Here is a 20,658-nt window from a genome sequence, read left to right as displayed (position 1 = left end):
CATTGGTTAGGTCACTGTTGGAATATTGCGTGCAATTCTGGTCTCCTTCCTATCGGAAAGATGTTGTGAAACTTGAAAGGGTTCAGAAAAGATTTACAAGGATGTTGCCAGGGTTGGAGGATCTGAGCTACAGGGAGAGGCTGAACAGGCTGGGGCTGCGGCTGTTTTCCCTGGAGCATCGGAGGCTGAGGGGTGACCTTATAGAGGTTTACAAAATTATGAGGGGCATGGATAGGATAAATTCCTGGGGTCGGGGAATCCAGAACTAGAGGGCATAGGTTTAGGGTGAGAGGGGAAAGATATAAAAGAGACCTAAGGGGCAACGTTTTCACGCAGAAGGTGGTACGTGTATGGAATGAGCTGCCAGAGGATGTGGTGGAGGCTGGTACAATTGTAACATTTAAGAGGCATTTGGATGGGCATACGATTAGGAAGGGTTTGGAGGGATATGGGCCGAGTGCTGGCAGGTGGGACTAGATTGGGTTGGGATATCTGGTCGGCGTGGACGGGTTGGATCGAAGGGTCTGTTTCCATGCTGTACATTTCAATGACTCTATGACAAAGAATCCGGTTTCCTCCGGGTGCTCCGATTTCCTCCCACAGTCCAAAGATGTGCAGGTCAGGTGAATTGGCCATGCTAAATTGCCCATAGTGTTCATCAGAGGGAAATGGGTATGGGTGGGTTACTCTTTACTGAAGTTGTACAAGGCCTTACTGTGATCACACCTGGAGTATTCTATACAGTTTTGATCTCCCTACTTAAGATATACTTGCCATTGAGGGAGTACAGTGACTGTTCATAGATTCATTCCTGGGATGGCAGTATCTGTCCAAGGAGTAGAGATTGGGTTAACTAGTCCTGTATTCACTGGACAGGTTGGACCGAAGGGTCTGTTTCCATGCTGTACAGCTCTATGACTCTAACTCTATGGGGAGGGAGACAAAATGAGAAAACACGACCATGTTTCATGAATAAAACATATTTGTTGTAAGGCTCTAAAATGCAGTATTTATCTCCTTTTCACCCAAGAATAAATAGTCACACAGTTTTCTTAAAGGGACATCATTTGCTTCACACAAATTATTTGGCACTGGCAGATCTGACAATAATTGTATAATTCCCTTGACATTCTTGCTCATATGAAAAGGTCATCCTCATCATAGAAAGTCATCAACTCACAAAGTATGGATTGCATTGATTGAATGCAATAGCATCCTTAAGCTCTCCCTTTTCTCATGATGATAATGCTCCCCAGAGGTTAGACATGTGATTCAGTACCAATACACAGTGGCTGTGATATCTAGGGCAGTGGTGAGGAAGCACATGTTCCCCGTGGAGTTTCTAGGAGTGACGGGGGCACGTTATTGTTCACATTTCAAATTGATTCAGCGCAAAACCAGCTAACTGCATCATTATTAAAAATGTTGCCTGGCTGATATTACAGTACTTCTCGGGAATATAACCACCTCTGCAGACCCTGTTTCTTTCCTTCAGGCTAAATGGCACAGTTCAGAGGATGAGCTACATAGACTTCAATGAAGTATGTATAATGAAGGGAGTGCCCAGAATTATTGCCAAAGGCATACTTCAAGGAGTGCTCAATAGAGGCACCAGATATAAAACAGACAAGAAAGATTTAATTTTTTTTATATCTCTGTCAAATCCCACTGAACAGCAAAAAAAAGCATTATCCTCAAACCCCATTAATAGAGAAACAAAAGTAGTCATTTCTTTGAAGGGTTGTACAGGTGCTGACTGTTGTGAACACATTGAAAGTACAGCTGCTTCCATCTGAATCACTGAAGTGAAGGGACAGGTTGGTACTTGCCTACATTGCCCAGTAACTGAAGATGGGGCAGGTGTTTGGAGAGAGTGCCTTGTTTATCTCAACACAACTGAGAATGCAATGCAAGATCTGAATTCCTAATTTGCTGACTAATAAAACACCAACGTGATGGAGGAAATTATCACAAGTGGCCACGTGCAGTGATTAACATGGGCACATTGGTCAGCACTGGAACCGTCCAAATTAGGAAAGACAGTAAACATGGAGGAAAAGAATGGTGTAAGGCATTAAATACTCAGAATTTCAAAGCCTAAAACTGCAAAGAACACGCTTATAACATCCTTAACATGGGTCCCAGAGAGCTTCAAGCATGTAAGAAAAAATTGACAATGAGCGATGTTAGGAAGAGTTACTAAAAGCTTGGTCAGGGAGCTTCCTTTTAAAGGAGGAGAGAAAAGTGGTGAGGCAGAGGATTTTAGTGAAGGAAGACCTGAGGGCTAGTGGGAAATGGTGCCTATGAAGGGGAAGCTGGAGCAAGGTCAAAGAATGTGGCGCTGGAAAAGCACAGCCGGTCAGGCAGTATCCAAGGAGCAAGAGAGTCGATGTTTTGAGCATAGACCCTTCATCAGGAATGTCTTGTGGAGGGAGCAGGAGAACTTCTTCAAGGTGGCCATCCTTGGAAGAGGCTTCGCAGTAAGGTTATAATCAATTAGAAATAAGTGAGGACAGCAGGTGCTTGAGATTAGAGTCAAAAAGTGTGGTGATGCAAAAGCACAGCCGGTCAGGCAGCATCTGAGGAGCAGGAGAATCGATGTTTCAAGAATAAGCTCTTCATCAGGAGGCATGAACAAGAGGCTAACATTGGAGACCGCAGGTTCTCAGAGGATTGCGGTTATTAGAAGGAGAAAGGCAAGAAGTGATGGAGCAATTGCAGTCTGAGACACAATAGCAGTCATCAGTGCTGCACTGAAGTGCCCAGTCCAGATGATTTAATTCATTCTCAGTTCAGAACTTAACGTAACTGAAAAGAGACATGGAAATTGAAGCTTTTCATCTTACACTCATTAGGAATGAAATACAAGAAAAAATTGTTGGTCTTCCAGTGCAAAGAGTTGACCTCGACTGAGTGTTGCAGGCTGATACATTCCATGGTCCAGGACTACGTGCTGTGGGACACACTTGGGGCAACTACTGCCAAAGCGCAATGGGAAAAGACCATTGTCTGAGGCCTTCCTGCCAAAGTTGAATGGGAGTCCATTCAGTTATTGGACCCTGCTGGTGCTTCAAATGAATGCAAATATAGTCTGATTCGAGTAAGGGGTGCCTTTGGTTTGTTGGATAGAATCAAACTCCAATGCTTTTGTTTCCTTGATATGCTACTGTATAGAACTGAACTACGTTTGTGGCTATGTGTAAAGTATATTTTTGAAATTAAGAAAACAATTTATGCAGCATGAGAAGAGGATGCTGATTGGTTGGACGATAGTTGGTATGGAGATGCAACGGCTATTCACAGTTAACTGAATAAATTCAAATCAAATGAGATAACTTTGATTGGCCGGGGCATTGCAGCAGGCATTGGCTGTCTCCATAGCCTTTTTGTAAATAAAGTAAAATGTGTGGACATGTTCTTTTTATCCAGAAACAACAAATAAAAGATACATATTGCACATTTTTCACAGAGTTGAGGGCTGAGGAAACAGCCAATTATGCCTCCAAAAACACGGCAATGCTCTGACCAATCAAACCTATCTTGCCTCAATTGTATTTCACTAATTAATTATGACATTTAACAGTTCCTGCAGCATCTCCACGCCAACCAATCAGCAACTGCTTCCTATGGTGTATAAATTGTTGTTTCCTTTCTCAGTTGGTTTTTCTTGCGTTTCAGTCCTGAGGAGGGCAAATAAAAAAAGCATTTGACTTCATGACCCTTTTCCCAATCCCAAGTTTCTTTTTATTTGATCAAATCCCAGAGCAGGTTTTGAACATGGAAAACAAGGTGCTCCTAATTGAGGTCATGTAAAGTCACGGTGGATGTGAAAATGCTGGTGGATTTCTGAGCGGATCGTAATTAGTCCTCTGATCATGAGCCCCTTTCACATACCTAAAACAGTAAAACATATGATGTAACACATCACTTGAGCTAAACATGGATGTGTGTCTGAACATGGTTCAATTTTGTTGTGTCTGCTTGTTTAGATTGTAAGGTCCCGATCTCGGCACGTATGAGTTGGGTTAGAAAGGAGGCTAGTTGATGCGGAGACAGATATTGTATGTGGCAGCTTAAGCCTGAAAGAAAGGAATATGTTTGGAATGAAAACAAACAGAACAGCTGATAATATGACTGTGCCATGTGAAGATTCTCACAAACATGTGGATCAACACATAGGAAACTGGACAAACAGAGGGAGTGTCACTATAGAATGGAGACGTCAAAACAGAATAATAGATGGGAGGGGTGGAGTTTACAAATCAGCAGCTGTATAGGGCGTTGGTGAGGCCACACCTGGAGTACTGTGTACAGCTTTGGTCTCTTTACTTGAGAAAAGATGCACTGGCACTGAAGGGGGAGCAGAGGAGGTTCACTAGGTTGATTCCGGAGTTGACAGGGTTGGCTTATGAGGAGTGACTGAGTGAACTGGGACTATACTCATTGGAATTTAGAAGAATAGTAAGGGATAGATCTTATAGAAGCATATAAAATTATGAAGGGAAGAGATAAAATAAGATAGAAGCAGGGAGGTTGTTTCTTGTGACAGGTGAAACTAAAACAAGGGGGCATAACCTCAAAATAAGGGGGAGCAGATTTAGGACAGAGTTAAGGAGGAACTTCCTCTCCCAAAGGGTTGTAAATCTATAGAATTTCCTGCCCAGTGAAGCAGTTAAGGCTTTGAACAGTAAAACTTAAGGGTTATGGTGAGTGGGCGTGTAAGTGAAGCTGAGTCCACGATAAGATCAACCATGACCTTATTGAATAGCAGAGAAGGCTCAAGGGGGCAAATGGCCTACTCTTGCTCCCATTTCTTGTGTCAGGGCTAAGTTAATGGGCTGAATTTGAGACTAAGACAGGGAAAGGAGGGATTCAAATGCCCTATGGTCTGGGTTCTGAAGTGAAAGAAAGAGTGACCTATACTCACACTGAGCTTCAAGGTTGAAATCCAGATTTTTAATACATTTCCAAGAATGAACTATTTTGAATATTATGTAAACCATAAGTATAGATGGAAGATGACTATTATGGCATGCTTTGATATAGTAGTTAGGGCTTTAAAATGAAACAAAGAGTCAAGTGAGTATTTGGATATTTGATCTGAAAACATACAGGGTATCATATGAGAGGCAACGTGATATCAAATGCCTGCTTTGGAAAGCAAACTATCAGTTTATATTATGCAGTGTAAATTACTTATGAAAGAGAAAATTTCCCTCTATTTAATCGCCAGCAGTAGCCATCTCCTAAGTTGCAAACTCCAGACCCTGAAGTTTACAGCTTCTCAAAACTAAAACATGACACAATGCTGATGTGATATCAGAGAACTGTGGACTTCTACTGTTGTACCTTTGTTTAAAATGAAGTGAGGGATGGATCAGATAATTAGCAAGTGTAGCCGTGGTAGTGGAATCAATTCTGACACACAGAATAAACAAACCATTGCTTACAAAGGCATGGAGCAATCAAGGATAATGGCTTGTTGAGGTTTGTTAAGGGGAAGATTGTGTCCAACTAACTTGATGGAGTATTTTTGAGGAGATCACAAGGTGAGGGTAATACAAAAATTGTGGTCTACGTGGATTTTAACACAGCTTTTGACTAAGTTCTACATGGTAGACTGGTTTAAAAAAAAAAGGAGCTCATGGGATCCAAGGGAATATAGCAAGCTGAATCAAAATACTCAGTGACAGGAAACAAACAGCAATGATAGGTGGGTGTTTTTCTACTGGAAGGCTGTTTTCAGTGGGGTTCCATAGGGGTTAAGACTATGTTCTTTGTTTTTTTTTGTGGCATATATCAAAGATGTTTGCACATAACACAAAAATTGGTTATATGGTTGATAGTGAAGAGGAAAACTGGAAATTGCAGCAAGATATTAAGCGACTGGTCAGATGTCGCAAATGGAAGTTGACACAGAAACCTGGAACTCATTTAAAAAGGTGTCTGGATAAGGACCTTAAATCCTATAACCTCCAGGGATATAGTCGAAAATGGGATTAGGCTGGATGGTTCATTTTACTTTACTGGAGACAGACATGATGGACAGAGTGGATTCTGGATTAGTGGTGCTGGAAGAGCACAGCAGTTCAGGCAGCATCCAAGGAGCAGCGAAATCGACGTTTTGGGCAAAAGCCCTTCATCAGGAATAAAGGCAGAGTGGCTCATTTGCTTTCCACATTTTCTAAATATACAAAAAGGAGAGAAAAGGAAGGCCAACACAATGGGGTTAATGGCCACTTTCTGTCCTGTAACATTTCTATGATTATATTTAATTTTGATTAAATGGAAGAAACCTTTCCGAACTCGGGGGTAGCTCACTGAATTTAAATAGGCAAGTTCAATGGTTAAATGACTGAGAACATTAGATAATAATTTAGCACATGAAGGAGTGTGGTGCTGATAACTAGATGCGTTCACTTTGAATTTAAGTTTATAACTTAGCTTGTGTATTTAGTCACAAAATTATTTTTTAATTACACAGAGACGTAGTGATGCTGTTTCAATATAGCTTCTGTGGTTTTGTGTTTTGTAACCACGAGGTTCACAGAGACAAAAAAAAATTGAAAGGATCTATCAGCCGTGTTGATGTAAAAATAAAATCCCAAGGGCATTTTGGAAGAGGTGCAGGATTGTTCTTCCTGATGTATTGACCAATATTTATCCATCAGTTGATAACACTATGAAATAACAGAGGGCTAGTCATTTTCTCAGTGCTGTTGGTGAAAGCCTTGCTGTGTGCTAATTGGTCGCCGTCCTGCTCTATAGCACAATGATGACTGCACTGTGAAGGCACTCCATTCGCTGCAAATAGCTTTGGGTCATCTCAAGGCCATTGGAGACATCTTAATACAAATCCCTACTTTCTCTTTGTAAAGCCAGCATGTTGCTCTTTCTAAAATGTGTTGACATGTAAAATCCAAAACATTTAAAGTATCCAATAAACAATATGCTTCTTAAAAGTCAAGACAAAACTTGTTTCTTTAATCCATTCAGTTAAGGAGTGCAGAAATGAAAAAAAAGAAACACATTCCAGATCTTCATTTTTAAAAAAAATTCACGACTCCTTTCAATTTAAGGATTTCACATGGTTCCCGACATGTGCAAGTTGAAAGGAATTTACTGTACTCTGAGGTGTAGTATTACTAGCCACTAATCCACTACAGCCTTAGTACTGTTGCAACATCACTTCATAAATTTAATCTTCCTCCACCCACCTCTGAAAGTCCACACCCTGTACACGAAAGGTACTTATTGTACTAAATAATTATATTGTTAATAATAACTGTTCTTTTCCCAGTAGACCTGAAACCTCTACTCGGAAAATACGTGTGTCAGCAAAATTCAAAATGTTGCCCCCAGACTCTATTGAGAGAAGTCATCTCGACACGATAAAAACTGGAAAAAGAATCTCAGGCTTAGACAAGAGGAAATCAACCGAGGTTCTTTCTGGTGGATGCTATCTGCCCATTCCTTCTGATAGTCAGTGTGGGGTTAGGAAACATTAATCTTAGGTGACCAATCTCCTCTTGGTTGGCAAGCAGCAGGATAATCGAATTCCAATTTTACAGTTTATATTTTTTCTTTTATGATTTTATTGTCATCAGTCCCACACACATTATTATCCATATCACAGAAACACACAGCAAGAATGAAACCATTTCGCCTGTCACATTCATTCATGCAACCACACAATCCCCCTTTCATAGACCCTGCAGGTATTTCCTGTTCAGGCACTTATCCAATTCCCTTTCAATGGTTAATACTGAATGTGCGTCTTCATGTGCATAACTGAAAGGGTTAGAAAAGAAACCACCCAAGAGACATCTCTACATGTGTGAAGTCACTGGTATGAGTGGTAATGAGCTTGACTGGGATCCAACTATAAGGCAATTAGAGACAGATTGGATCCATTTGAAGACCAGTCACCAATACCTGCAGAGATGGGTGATGGGATCTTTTTATTCATGACAGAGATACAAAATTTGCAGATGATACTAGGATCTGTACAAATGTTAAATCTGTGGCTGATGCTCAGTATGTTGGGAAATTGGGCTCATGATAGATAAATAATGTGTAATTTGAAAAAGTAGATCGTTGGACATTCAAATGGAATGTACTCTTGAAGTAAAAGTATTAAATTAAAGAAAAAGATCTGTGCATTCTCGACCGTACATCTCTAAAGACATAGGAACAACACTGTGAAGTGGTAGTCAAAGTGATAAACTGCTTTCATAGAACAATTGATAATGAGAGAAGGCATGCTATTCTGTCTTTGTTAAAAGACCTTAGTCAGGCCTCACACTGAATCATAAAATTATTTAATTTACAGTGCAGAAGGATACTATAAGGCCCATCATGTCTGTACTCTCCAAAGTCCTACTCTCCAGCCCTATCTCCATACTAAATTCATGACTTTCAAATATATATCCAGCTCTTTTGAAACCTGCTATGGAATTAGCCTCCACCACTTTACCAGGCTGCACATTCCAAACACTAACAATTCTCTGAGTAAAGAAGTTTCTCCTCATCTCACTCCTAGCTGCCTTGCTGACAATCCTGAAATTGTGACCCTCAATTACTGAAATATCAATTAGTGGAAATAGAATATCCTTCAGTATCCTGTCAAAATTGTTCATATTTTTAAACACCTCAAAAAGGTCACCAATAATCTTTTCTGCTCCCAGGAGAATAAACCCTATTTCTCTGCTCTTCTCTTGTATCTAAAATTCCTCATTCCTGGGATCATTCCAGTAAATCTCCTTTGCATTTTCTCCAGGGCTTTAACATCCTTCCTTAAATAAGGTACCCAGAACTGAACTTCAAATGTGGTCTGACCAACGATTTGTTACTTTTATACTCTATACCTCTGTTTATAAACCTAAGAATTCTTCTTAACAATCATTTTAACTTATCTGACCACCTTCAGAGAATAATGCACACGAGTCCAGAGGTCACTCTTCTCTGTACTCCCCACAAGGTTGTACCATTGAGCTTGTATTGTCTGTCTGTGTTTCCTCATGTTTCACTGTGTTGAATTTTATTTGTCAGGTGTCTGCCCATTTGAAATCGCTCAGTGTCATCTTCACAACTCACTGCTCTCCCTAACTTATCTTCCGCAAATTTAGAGATTCTGCCTTCAACACCCATCATCAAATTGGTTTTATAAAGTCAGAAAAAGCAAGAGTCCCAACACTGATCACAGGGAACCACTTTCAACTCGTCTCCAGTCTAAGAAATGCCCATCTATACATACCCTCTGTTTTCTATCATGTAGCCAACTTTGAATCCATGCTCCCATCAATCCCAAACATTTCTAATTTGCCAACTAATATGGCACCTTACCAAGTGTTTTCTGAAAGTTCAAATAGACAACATGCACAGCACTACCCTCATCTATTGCCTGTGTCACCTCGTCAAAGAACTCAAATTTGTCAGACATGACCTGCTCTTGACAAAGCCATAATGTCTGTGTGGTACTGACTTATTTTTCTCTCAGTACATTTTTCCTTATCCCAGGTGATAGCCTCCATCAGTTTTCCCATTATTGGTATGAAGCTGACAGATCTGTAGTTTCCTGTGTCTGATTTTGGTCTTAGGGCCTGCCAGGCTAATTCCAAGCATAAAACATCTTCATTATCCATGAATTTGCAAGTCCAGATTTTAGAGAACAGTACACTTAAAGGTTATTTGGTTGAAGTTTGTTTTAAGAGAATAGACTGTGATTCAGTTGACAGTTTGTTCCAACTAAATAGAATAGGAATAGCCAACAGGAAATCATAATTTTATGGTTAGATGGAGACTGAATTCCTGGAGGTGATTCATTCTCTATATAGTGGACCCCAGGAACACACTGCCATCTCATGTGGTTTTCAATTCAGTGAATTCTTTAAAGCAGGATTTGACTATTTTCTGGCCAGGGCAGATATATTCATGTTGGCACTGCAGGAAACTCAAGACCAGAGTGATCCCATGGACGGGTTTTGTTCATCTAAATCATTGGTGAGGAACTCCTAAACATTTTCCCCTACAAATTGGCCTGGGTTTTAATGCGATTGTTTTACTTTCCTGGAAGCTGATACAGTTTTGGTATAGTGGAGAAGGGGCCACCATTGTGAGAGACAGATGGGACGGATCAGAGGACCTAAACCTGTCCATCATTGCACGTCAATGTGTCCTACTTATTACCTGCCACACTGGGGCGGTTCTCAGGTCTCTTCTGTTGCTCAAGGATTCTTGGACTTTGAATGTGGTTGGCATCAGACTGCAATTTAACTAAAGGGTAGATTTTTTTTAAGCAGAAGTGGATGCTGACTTAATGCTTCCTCAGCCCCAAATGATCTGTATTTCTGTCAATATAACACCACCTCAACTAATACAGTCCAACTTTACAAATGTTCAAACATAATGTAATTAACACAGTGGCCCAGTGGTTAGCACTGCTGTTTCACAGCGCCAGAGACCCGGGTTCAATTCCTGCCCTCAGGCAACTATCTGTGTGGAGCTTGCACATTCTCTCAGTGTCTGCGTGGGTTTCCTCCGGGTGCCCCGGTTTCCTCCCACAGTCCAAAGATGTGCAGGATAGGTGAATTAGCTGTGCTAAATTGCCCGCAGTGTTAGCTGAAGAGGGGAATGGGTCTGGGTGGGTTGCTCTTCGGAGGATCGGAGTGGACTTGTTGGGCTGAAGGACCTGTTTCCACGCTGTAAGTAATCCAATCTAATCTACATTGAAACAAGTAACGAATTAAATAAGTGAAACCAGGTAAATGCTATAGAGCAGGGAAGGAAGGTTTTCAGTTAATATAGTGATAGTGGTTTGTAGGGTCTCAAATATAATACTGATGAGGCCAATAGGACTGTAAAAATCAATTAATAATTTGCATTATCTACAGAACTGTTCCCTTGTACATTCTGTGTTGCAATGTTCCAACTAATCAAAACTACTTGCTAACAAATCAGCACTCTGCTTTTTCATGCAGTATAAATTGTTATTCTATTTGAAATTTGGCATTCTTGCATCTGTCCTGGTGAGGAATAGAGGCATAGAGCCATAGAGTCATAGAGATGTACAGCATGGAAACAGACCCTTCGGTCCAACCCGTCCATGCCAACCAGATATCCCAACCCAATCTAGTCCCATCTGCCAGCACCCAGCCCATATCCCTTCAAACCCTTCCTATTCATATACCCATCCAAATGCGTCTTACATGTTGCAATTGTACCAGCCTCCACCACATCCTCTGGCAGCTCATTCCATACACGTACCACCCTCTGCGTGAAAAGGTTGCCCCTTGGGTCTCTTTTATATCTTTCCCCTCTCACCTTAAACTTATACCCTCTAGTTCTGGACTCCTCGACCCCAGGGAAAAGACTTTGCCTATTTATCCTATCCATGCCCTTCATAATTTTGTAAACCTCTATAAGGTCACCCCTCGGCCTCCAATGCTCCAGGGAAAACAGCCCCAGCTTGTTCAGCCTCTCCCTGTAGCTCAGATCCTCCAACCCTTTGCAGCAATACTGAAATCCAAGTTTTTAAGAAATATCTTATCCAAAAGTCAAGTTAACGAAACGATATGCTCTTGTCTTAGCAAGAGAAAGTCAAAGGTCACATGACCCTAGGTAATAGTCCAACCGATTTATTTGAAATCACAAACTTTCAAAGCACTGCTCCTTTGTCAGGTGAATGCCATCTGACGAAAGAGCAGAAATTGCTTTCTCAATCTTAAAGCTTGTGATTTGAAATAAACCTGTTGGACTATAACCGAGGGTCCTGTGACTTTTGTCTTTGTCTACCCCAATCTGACACCAGTACCTCCACGTCTTAGCATGAGAGACCAGAGATGAGGGAGACAATGGCTTTTGGAATGACGTGATGCAAGGTGTACTACACAAGCATTTTAATTACTCGAGGTGAATTTGCTCTTCATGGAGTTTGAGGGCCAAGTACAAAACAGGTTCCTTAAAAACTTTGATGCCATGCTGAATTGCTGAGCACAGTGCACAGGAGCATTTAAACTTTGGGTACACTAGCCTTGAACCAATTTCAAATTCTGCTTCCCTCCCAGAGTATACCGATCGCTTCTTATCTTCTGCTTGTCAGCATGCAAAATCCCCAGGCAAATCTGTTCTGACTGACACGCACATTTCAGCATTTTGTTCATGCATAACAGAGTGGAACAGATTTCGAAGAGTGAGTATTAAGCAATGTATGTTAAAGGCCACATTGGGCCTGTGCTATTGCAGCAAGTTGTTTGCACTTGTCATACTGAGAATAATCAATGAAAACACCAGTGTTTCTACTATTGAGTGGCATTTTATTATTCAACAGAACTTATTGAATTTTGTCAGCTTGGTGCTATGCTTCCCTTTGAGTCAGAAGGTCACAGGTTCAAGCGTCACTATACGACACAAGTACATGATCAGAACTGACAGTTCACTGAAATTCTGGAGGAGTACTGCAATTCCAAAGCAAGTATTTTCTTTTTGGATTAGATGTTAAAGCAAAGCAGTGGTGTGTCTACTCAAGCAAACACAGGGAGTGTATCACGCATTATGAATATCTGTTAAAATAGAACATGAATGAGTGACTTCACTGTAGAGAATAAAGAAATCAAAATGTGTTTGCCTTTACGCAAAGGAAGTTAAGAAGAAATTTAACACGGTTGCTTAAAATCAAAAAGGGTGTTGGAAAAGTAAATGAGAAGGTTCTGTTTCTGTTGTCAGCAGAGTCAGGAACCAGAGACAACAAATTTAAGGTCATTAGTAAAAGGGTCAAAGATGACAGACGGTAGAATTATCTTTCTCAGATTCTTATTAATGGTTACCTCATCAGAGGGAACAAGAACAGACCGTGAAGTTGGAGTTTCACAGTTCTGAATTATTAAACCAAATAAACCTCACTGCTCAGTGAAAGTTATACACAAGCAGTAAATTAATTCAAGTTTGTCACATTTTAAGATTTTTTGATGGTTTTCCAAAGGAAGACGGTGATTTTATAGATCTCATGAGAACAAAAGTCACGAATTGCAAGGTGACTGAGTTCGACCAGAGCTGAAATTTCTGTTTCCCAATGCCAAGTTGAAAAGGAGAGATCAAATCAGTGTTGTGCTTCATGTCGTCCATGGCAGGTTCATACTTGTGCAGCCATGAATATTTATTAGTGTGAAATTTCTTATTATTACATCCTACCTTCATGATGAAGCCAGCAGCGCATCAGGCATGTGTGCTCTGCTCCTCGGCAGCTTGCATGCAGACTTGTCATCAGCCAGAGTTGGGAGAGCTTGGAAGGAGGGGGTGTGTGTGAAGTGTAGTTGGGGGCAGTGGATGTGGGAAATGCCTAGCATCCTGGGTATAGTTGGAGACAAGGTAAGTGACACGAAGAGGATGGAGAATATCAGGCTGAAACACAAACCTTACAGTATCCAATATTTTTAATGTCACCAGAGGCACATGGACTGAACACCAAAGTGAGAGGAACTCATGTGTATTGAGTGGAATTATGTTTGTGGACAAAGGAGTTGAAAATCTCACTACTAATCAATGGATGGATGTAGATGTCCTCACCACACTATCTTCTTTCTCCATGCAGCTCAGTTGCTGGAATACCTACAGGTCTCATTCACGAATAGTGCTGTAACCTCGGGATCAGGAGGAGAGGATGTGAGAAAGAAGGGCTTTTGCCAATCAACAACACAGTTTGGAACAGTGCACCACAATAAAACTTTACCAAAGTAGTTTGGAAAATAAATTAAAAAGTTCCTTTAAACAGGTAGTTTAAAAGCCCTGTGTATTTCCTCAAGAGGAAGGAACAAAAGGTTTTAACCTGTAAACTGTTAAGATGTGAATGAGCCATCTTGTACATAATCTCCACATGGAGGACAAATAATAAGCAATACATTGGCCAGTTCATGAACACCCATTATGGTAGAAAATGTTTGATTTCATCTTGACTGTTAACTGATATCGAATAAAACAGAGTGTCAGATGCCAAGAAGGCAGACTGGTCTTTGGGAATTGGACATTCGACTAAGCAGTATTGAGGTAATCTCAATAATCTCCTCAAGCTTAGGACAGGACAAAGTGGCAACAGGTTATTCAGTTTAATTAAAATTATTCTAGTGAAGTGAGACTGAATAGCGTATGCAAAAATTACATTGGACCCTGCAGGGATGAGATGCATTAACTGAACTAAGGAAATTTATTACACCTATGGCTTGGTGTGTTTGTCTTTCTCTGGAATAATGATTGAAACTAGTGATCTATTTTCAGGATAGAAAAAAATAAAAGCCAAGGATATCCAGTGCCTGTCACTAGGGAGTGTCAAAGTTACACCCCTGGATCCTAGATTCATTCAAGCAGATGAGATGTTAGGGCAACTCCTGTAAAAGTAAGATGCTTAAGGTGGAGGAGTCAATGAGGGCAGACTGAATGCAGAGTACTCTCCATATTATGATAAATCCAGTCAAAATTAGCACAGAAACAGTTTAATCTACAAGAATTAAAATTGGTAGATAGCAATTAGATTTGACCTTTACTTTCAAAATGAAAGGAACTAATAAGATTCAAGAAAGTTCATACTTAGAAATCGTAAGATATTTCCATGAAAGGGAAGAGAAATATTTGTTATTTTTAGTTTAAACTTTCTTAATTTTGAAAAGAAGAGTTGGCTTTCTCAATGTTGGCCCTCTGGTATATTATGTACAGTTCCAAGTACATAATATACCAGAGGGCTCGCCAAGGGATAACTCCCAAGTTCAATATTTTTAAAAGAAAAGTGGACTCTTCTCTGTGTTGACAAATTTGATTTTCCCATTGTTAAACCCTCAAACAACTGCAAAGTTTCCAAGCAACAAAGCCACTGTGTCACTTTCCATCGAAACCTCCGATAGAGATCAAGTCCCTTCCTAGAAAAATACAGGCTCATCCCAATTGTATTCACATGTCGTAATGTATATTAAAGCTTGCATACCTCACCTCTTAGTCTCTCCTTCCTCTCAGTCTAAGGAGTTTTGGGAGAGATGTAGGGAACAAAGCTGTTTTCTCAACACTGCTCACTATATATGGCATGAATTGACTTTACAAAGGTCAGTTTAAAATTGTGCCCTTCAGGGAGATCCCTTCCTCCTCCCTTACTGTTTTGTTATTTACTACATTATGGCCTTTGATTTGGAAAGGTGCAATTAGAGCAAGTCACAACATGTCTCAATACAAAACAGAAAAATGCAGGAGTTCTTGTCGTTTTGACAGATCAGCAGATTAGATAAAGGTTATACAATCTTCCTGTCAGTATAGAACAGCAGTAAAGAATCTTGCAGACCTCAGAGCAATATCTGTTCAGACATGGTATAGCTGGGGGACATTAATGTTACATTACTATTCAAATTCTGGAAGTCTCCAACCAGTCCTCAACAATACACATACCAAGTTAATTTTCCCCAACAGCACTCAACTACAATTAAATCTGCAGCAGTCAAATTTTACTTTGAGCAAAAAATAAAGTGATGTGGAACAAAAAATAAAGTGATGTGGGGGGCGACCTCCATGTGAGCAACATCTTGTAACTCAGAATATTGAGGCTTGCTGATGAATACGGTTGGAATAATTGAAGACAGAAGAGGAATACTTCAACAATCACAAGTTCCGGGACAGGGGACTGAGCTGGCTTCTCAACAGGCATATGGGCTTTACACACCCCAGCTCAGCTTTTGCAACATCCCTAAGAACACACCACCCTGGAAGGTTCGGATTGTGTAGTGGATCTTTAGAGATTCAGAATGCAAGACATTTCCATTCTTCTCTAAAATACCTGCAATTCCCCCAATTCTGGCCAATTGGGCATCCACAATTTTAATCACAATTAGTGATGAACTTTTAAACACCAAGGCCCCATGCTCTGGAATACCCTTCCTACCACACCTCTCATACTCCTCCTTTAAGACACTCTTTAATATCTACCATTCCAACACAACATCTCATTATGTGGCATGGTGGTTTACTTTACTTTATGATGCTCCTGTGAGGCATCTTAGGACACTTCATTATGTTAAAGACACTATTTAAAAGATATGTTTTTATCATATCTGGAGGTTAGTTTGTGCTGATCAGATAAGGGATCCTAATGGTGAGAAACAGGATCATTTTTCTATCTTAGAACATCAGTGCTCAGTGCTTCCAGGTCAAGTACAGCCTCAAGTTCAAGCAGAAGCCACTGCAGAATGACAGAATTGTTACAACACAGAAGGAGACCACTCAGTCTTTCGTGTCTGCACCAGCTCTCTGAATGAGCAGATCACTGTACTCCTGACTTCTTCCTTTTCCAATGGCAGTCTAAGTTCCTTTGGAATGCTTTACCTCCACCAATCTCAGATTCAGACTGTGCATTCCAGGCCATGTGCTGCGTGAAAATCAAAATTTTTCATGTTTGCTTTTGCTTCTTTTAATAAATACTTTAAATCTGTTCCAGCTTGTTCTCGATCCCTTCATATGTGGGAGAGTTTCTCCCTATCTACTCTGCCCAGGTCTCTCATAATACTGAATATCTCTATCAAATCTCCTTTGTGTTAGGGTGATACTTCATATTCTATTACCATGCCAACTTAATGCAGGTGATTACTAATTTTGTGGTAAATTGAAACAGTTGCGTTTTACTGTAAGCTCATTCCACTAAGAGATGTGTTGAAAATAACCCAACTGAATTCACCTAGTACATACGATGGTGAAAGGTTGCGCCCTATATCGTAACCTCTCTTTCAGATACCGAATGTCCCGCAGTCTGATTCTTGCATTTTCTCTCTCTTACTCATGTTCTTCCTGACAGTCTCCGTGGCTTTTTTACTGTAACTTTGCTGGTATTCTGGTTATTGCATTTGCCTCCACCCTCCCAACTCACCTTAGAAAAGCAATGACTATTTCATAATTGGCGCACTGACAGGCTATTTTAAAAATAAGTGCAGAAAATAAATACTTGCATTGATGTAGAGTAAATGGAAGTGCAGTTGCTGTTAGAAAATAGGAAATTTGACAGCTGCTATATGCACAACAAAATCCCACAAGAACTCAGGGTCAGAAAGTCAACTGGACTCAACACATAAAACACAGTAGCTATAAAAGCAGATCAGAAGCTAGGAAGACTGAGGAGCAGGAGAATCTACGTTTCGGGCATAAGCCCTTCTTCCCAGCATCAAAGGAACAGGAGAATCGACGTTTCGGGCAGAAGCCCTTCTTCCTGGGCTTATGCCCGAAACATCGATTCTCCTGCTCCTTTGATGCTGCCTGACGTGCTGCACTTTTCCAGCAACACATTTTTAAGCTCTGATCTCCAGCATCTGCAGTCCTCACTTTCTGCTAGGAATACTGAGGCAAGTAACTCACTTCTTGACTCCCCAAAGCCTGTCTGCCATCTACAAGGCATAAGTCAGGAGTAACGGACCACACCCCACTTACTGGGATGAGTGCAGCTCCAACACAAAAAGCTTGACACCATCCAGGACAAAGCCACTCACTTGATTGACACTACATCCACAAGCATCCACTCCCTCAAACCTCAGGAGCAGCAGTGTGTATTATCTACAACATGCACTGCAGAAATTCACCAAAGATCCTCAGACAGCACTTTCCTAACCCATGACTACTTCCAGAGTGTTCCCCTCTAAGCCACTCACCATCCTGACTTGGAAATGTATTACCATTCCTTCACTGTCACTGGGTCAAAATTCTGAAATTCCCTCCCTAATGGCATTGTGGGTCAACCTACAGCAGGTGGACTGCAGCAGTTCAAGAAGGCAGCTCACCACCACCCTCTCAAGAGCAACTAGCGACGGTAATAAATGCTGGCCAGCCAGCGATGCCTGCATCCCATAAAATAAATTTAAACAATGGTGTTCATACCCTGATCATCTATTTTCTTTTGTGATCTTGACTGAGGGACAATTATTTTACATCTACTAGAAGCAACTTCAAATTAATATCTCAACCAAAAAGCAGTGCAAAGAACACCACAAACCATAATACAGCAGTAGGAATTGGCATCACCTTGTCAGAAGCTTCTGCCTTCCCTCATGCCAAAACCTGGATAAAAACAGCTACATGTGCAGGAGAGGAAGATGGCTTAGTGGTATTATCACAGGACTAGTAATGCAGAGACCGAGGTCAATCTTCTGGGGTCAAGGTTGAAATCCAACAACAGCAGCAGGTGGAATTTAATTTCAAATTAATAAAAAAAAGCTAGTCTCAGCAATACCATAAAATAGCTCTAGCAAGCTGGGCAATTCAAAGGCAGTTACAGATGGGCAACAAATGCAAGCCTTGCCAATGATGCCCACATTTCATGAACGATTTTGAAAAATATATATATATCATTACTAGAAGTAATTGCAGGGAGAATTCAGTATCACAAGCCTGATGGGAGTAAAAATAGGCTTCTTTCCCTCTACTCTTAAAGGAACACAGAGGCTGAATTAGCTGACACCAGTCCATCCCTAATGAAATATTACTGTTTTTAAGAGGAAATGGAAAGCTATACCTCTCAAAAAAATAATCAGGATGAGAAGAGAGAAAAAAAAGACAGCAAACTGAAAAGCAAATACTGAATGACTGTAACTTGATTTTTCTTGTAAATAATGTAAATGCATTTTACTGTTGCTAGGACGAAAAATGAAATCAACATATTCTGCAAGAAGCCAATATTATTGAGTTAATGTAAATAGTTCTGAATGTTTAATGGAGAAGGAATAAACCATGGCTTTAATTTCTGGTATTAAAAACCCTCTCATAAATGGATTTAATTACAAATAAAGAGAGAAATCACATTTCTGGGAAAAGGGTGGGGGGAGTAATTGCGATTCAGTGGGTTTAAATGAAATATTATGTACGCTCCCACCCCCCAAAAAAGTAAGCTGACCCCATTTCACGGAAAACGTTGAGCTCAACTGAATCAATAGAACATCTGTCACTGCAGCTAACCTGCAGCAAGGGTGGAGGCGGCAGGGTAACCTGCATTAGAATTGCAATGCTGTAACTGTTTAAAAACTACAATCCAATGAGTCAGAAAAACACAGCAACCCCATGAGGGATGCAAGTGCTCAAGAGGGAATGAGGTATAACCTTTGGATTACAACCAGCATTAATATGCAGCCAAACAAATCATATCATTTCAAGACATATACAAACACCGGCATTTTATGCGTAAGCTTATACCATTCACGTTCACATACGTGCAGACACAAGTATACAGGTATATAATCGTACATTATCTTAAATCTAAATCTCATGGATTTCCAACAGCAGAAGCAGCTTGACTTACCATCTCTGCGCTTCCAAAGCAGGTGACAGGGAGCTGTTCGCGAGGCACTCTGGGAGTTGTGGTTTCCGCTCCCTTCTCTATCCAGCAGCACCGCGGCCGTCCTCAACTACAACTCCCAGGAGGCAGCGCGCCCGACACCACCTCATTGACTCCATTGGTTCGGCCCGCAACGCGTTCGGCCAATTGCCGCGGGTGTTGTTGGTGGGTGGCTCTTGGTGGATAATATGGCGGAGTGTTTTGCTTGAGGGGGCTAGTCGTTTCGAGCGGCGCTGAGTTTGGGATTTAGTCAGAAATATTTCAGGTAAAGCACCTTTCATTTGTTGTATGATTCTCATTGTTTTCTTTTTTTGGAGCGAGGTTTGATCTTGTAGCTTGGCTCCTCCTCTAGTTAATTATAAACTGGCATCCACTGCATGGTTAATGGAGGAATGACTCGCCTGATGAAACATAAACTCACTATAGACTGAGCCCACAAATCAAACATGAACTCAGTGTAGACTGACTCCCTAAAAATCAAACATAAACTCAATAAAGACTGACTCCCCAAATCAAGCATAAGCCCCATATAAACTGACTCCCCAGATCAAACATGAACCCAATATTGACTGGCACTCCAGGTCAAAGGTGAACCCAATGTAGACTGACTCCCCAGATGAAACATGAACTTAATATAGACTGACTGGCCAGATCAAAAATAAACTCAATATTAGTCATGATTTGGAGATGCTAGTGTTGGACTGGGATGTACAAAGTTAAAAATCACACAACACCAGGTTATAATCCAACACGTTTAATTGAAAGCGCACTAGCTTTCGGAGCGTCGCTCCTTCATCAGGTGATAGTGGAGGGCTCAATCCTAACCCAGAATTTATAGCAAAAATTTACAGTGTGATGTAAGTGAAATTATACATTGAAAAAATTGATTGTCTGTTATGCCTTTCATCTGTTAGAATACCATGGCAGTTTCACTTCTTTCATGTGTAAATCACAAAACCTTTTTTTTTAAAAAGTTGCATTCTCAGGTTAGCTGTTAACAATGGTGATAGCTAGACACTATGTTGAAGGTGTTAGCCCCTGTGTTCGCCATGATGTTTATATTGATTCTAATCTAAAAAGTGAGATAAGAGTTTTACATAAATTCATGCAGTTTTTGAGCAAAGTACAATGTAACCCTGCAAGTACAAATTCACCCCACAAAATATATGTGTGCATTTGTCTGTCTGTGTGTGTGTGTGTGTGTGTCTGTCTGTCTGGGTTGGGGGTTGAGAGTGAGAGAAAGTGTGTGTAGTGAGTGCAGAGTGACTTAAGTCTGTGAGGGGGTGTATGTGTGAGTGTGTGTGTCTGTAAGGGTGTGTGTG

The 20,658-nt window shown here is 40.7% G+C and overlaps 2 protein-coding genes across 2 annotated transcripts in view; one reads left to right on the top strand and one right to left on the bottom strand.

Annotated features, from left to right (window-relative positions):
* The window catches only part of rapgefl1 (Rap guanine nucleotide exchange factor (GEF)-like 1), a 107,460-nt gene extending 88,074 nt beyond the window's left edge, over positions 1–19,386 (bottom strand). Inside the window, exon 1 of the mRNA XM_043674880.1 lies at positions 19,301–19,386. The gene's annotated coding sequence lies outside the window, so the exon portion shown is untranslated. The remainder of the gene's footprint in view (positions 1–19,300) is intronic.
* A 129-nt stretch (positions 19,387–19,515) lies between these two features.
* The window catches only part of med24 (mediator complex subunit 24), a 72,068-nt gene continuing 70,925 nt past the window's right edge, over positions 19,516–20,658 (top strand). The window contains exon 1 of the mRNA XM_043674629.1: positions 19,516–19,601. The gene's annotated coding sequence lies outside the window, so the exon portion shown is untranslated. The remainder of the gene's footprint in view (positions 19,602–20,658) is intronic.

The sequence above is a fragment of the Chiloscyllium plagiosum genome, chromosome 33, assembly GCF_004010195.1.
Source record: "Chiloscyllium plagiosum isolate BGI_BamShark_2017 chromosome 33, ASM401019v2, whole genome shotgun sequence".
Lineage (NCBI taxonomy): Eukaryota > Metazoa > Chordata > Chondrichthyes > Orectolobiformes > Hemiscylliidae > Chiloscyllium > Chiloscyllium plagiosum.
The sequence above is the reverse complement of the archived record's forward strand: the minus strand, read 5'-3'. Positions and strand labels throughout refer to the sequence as shown.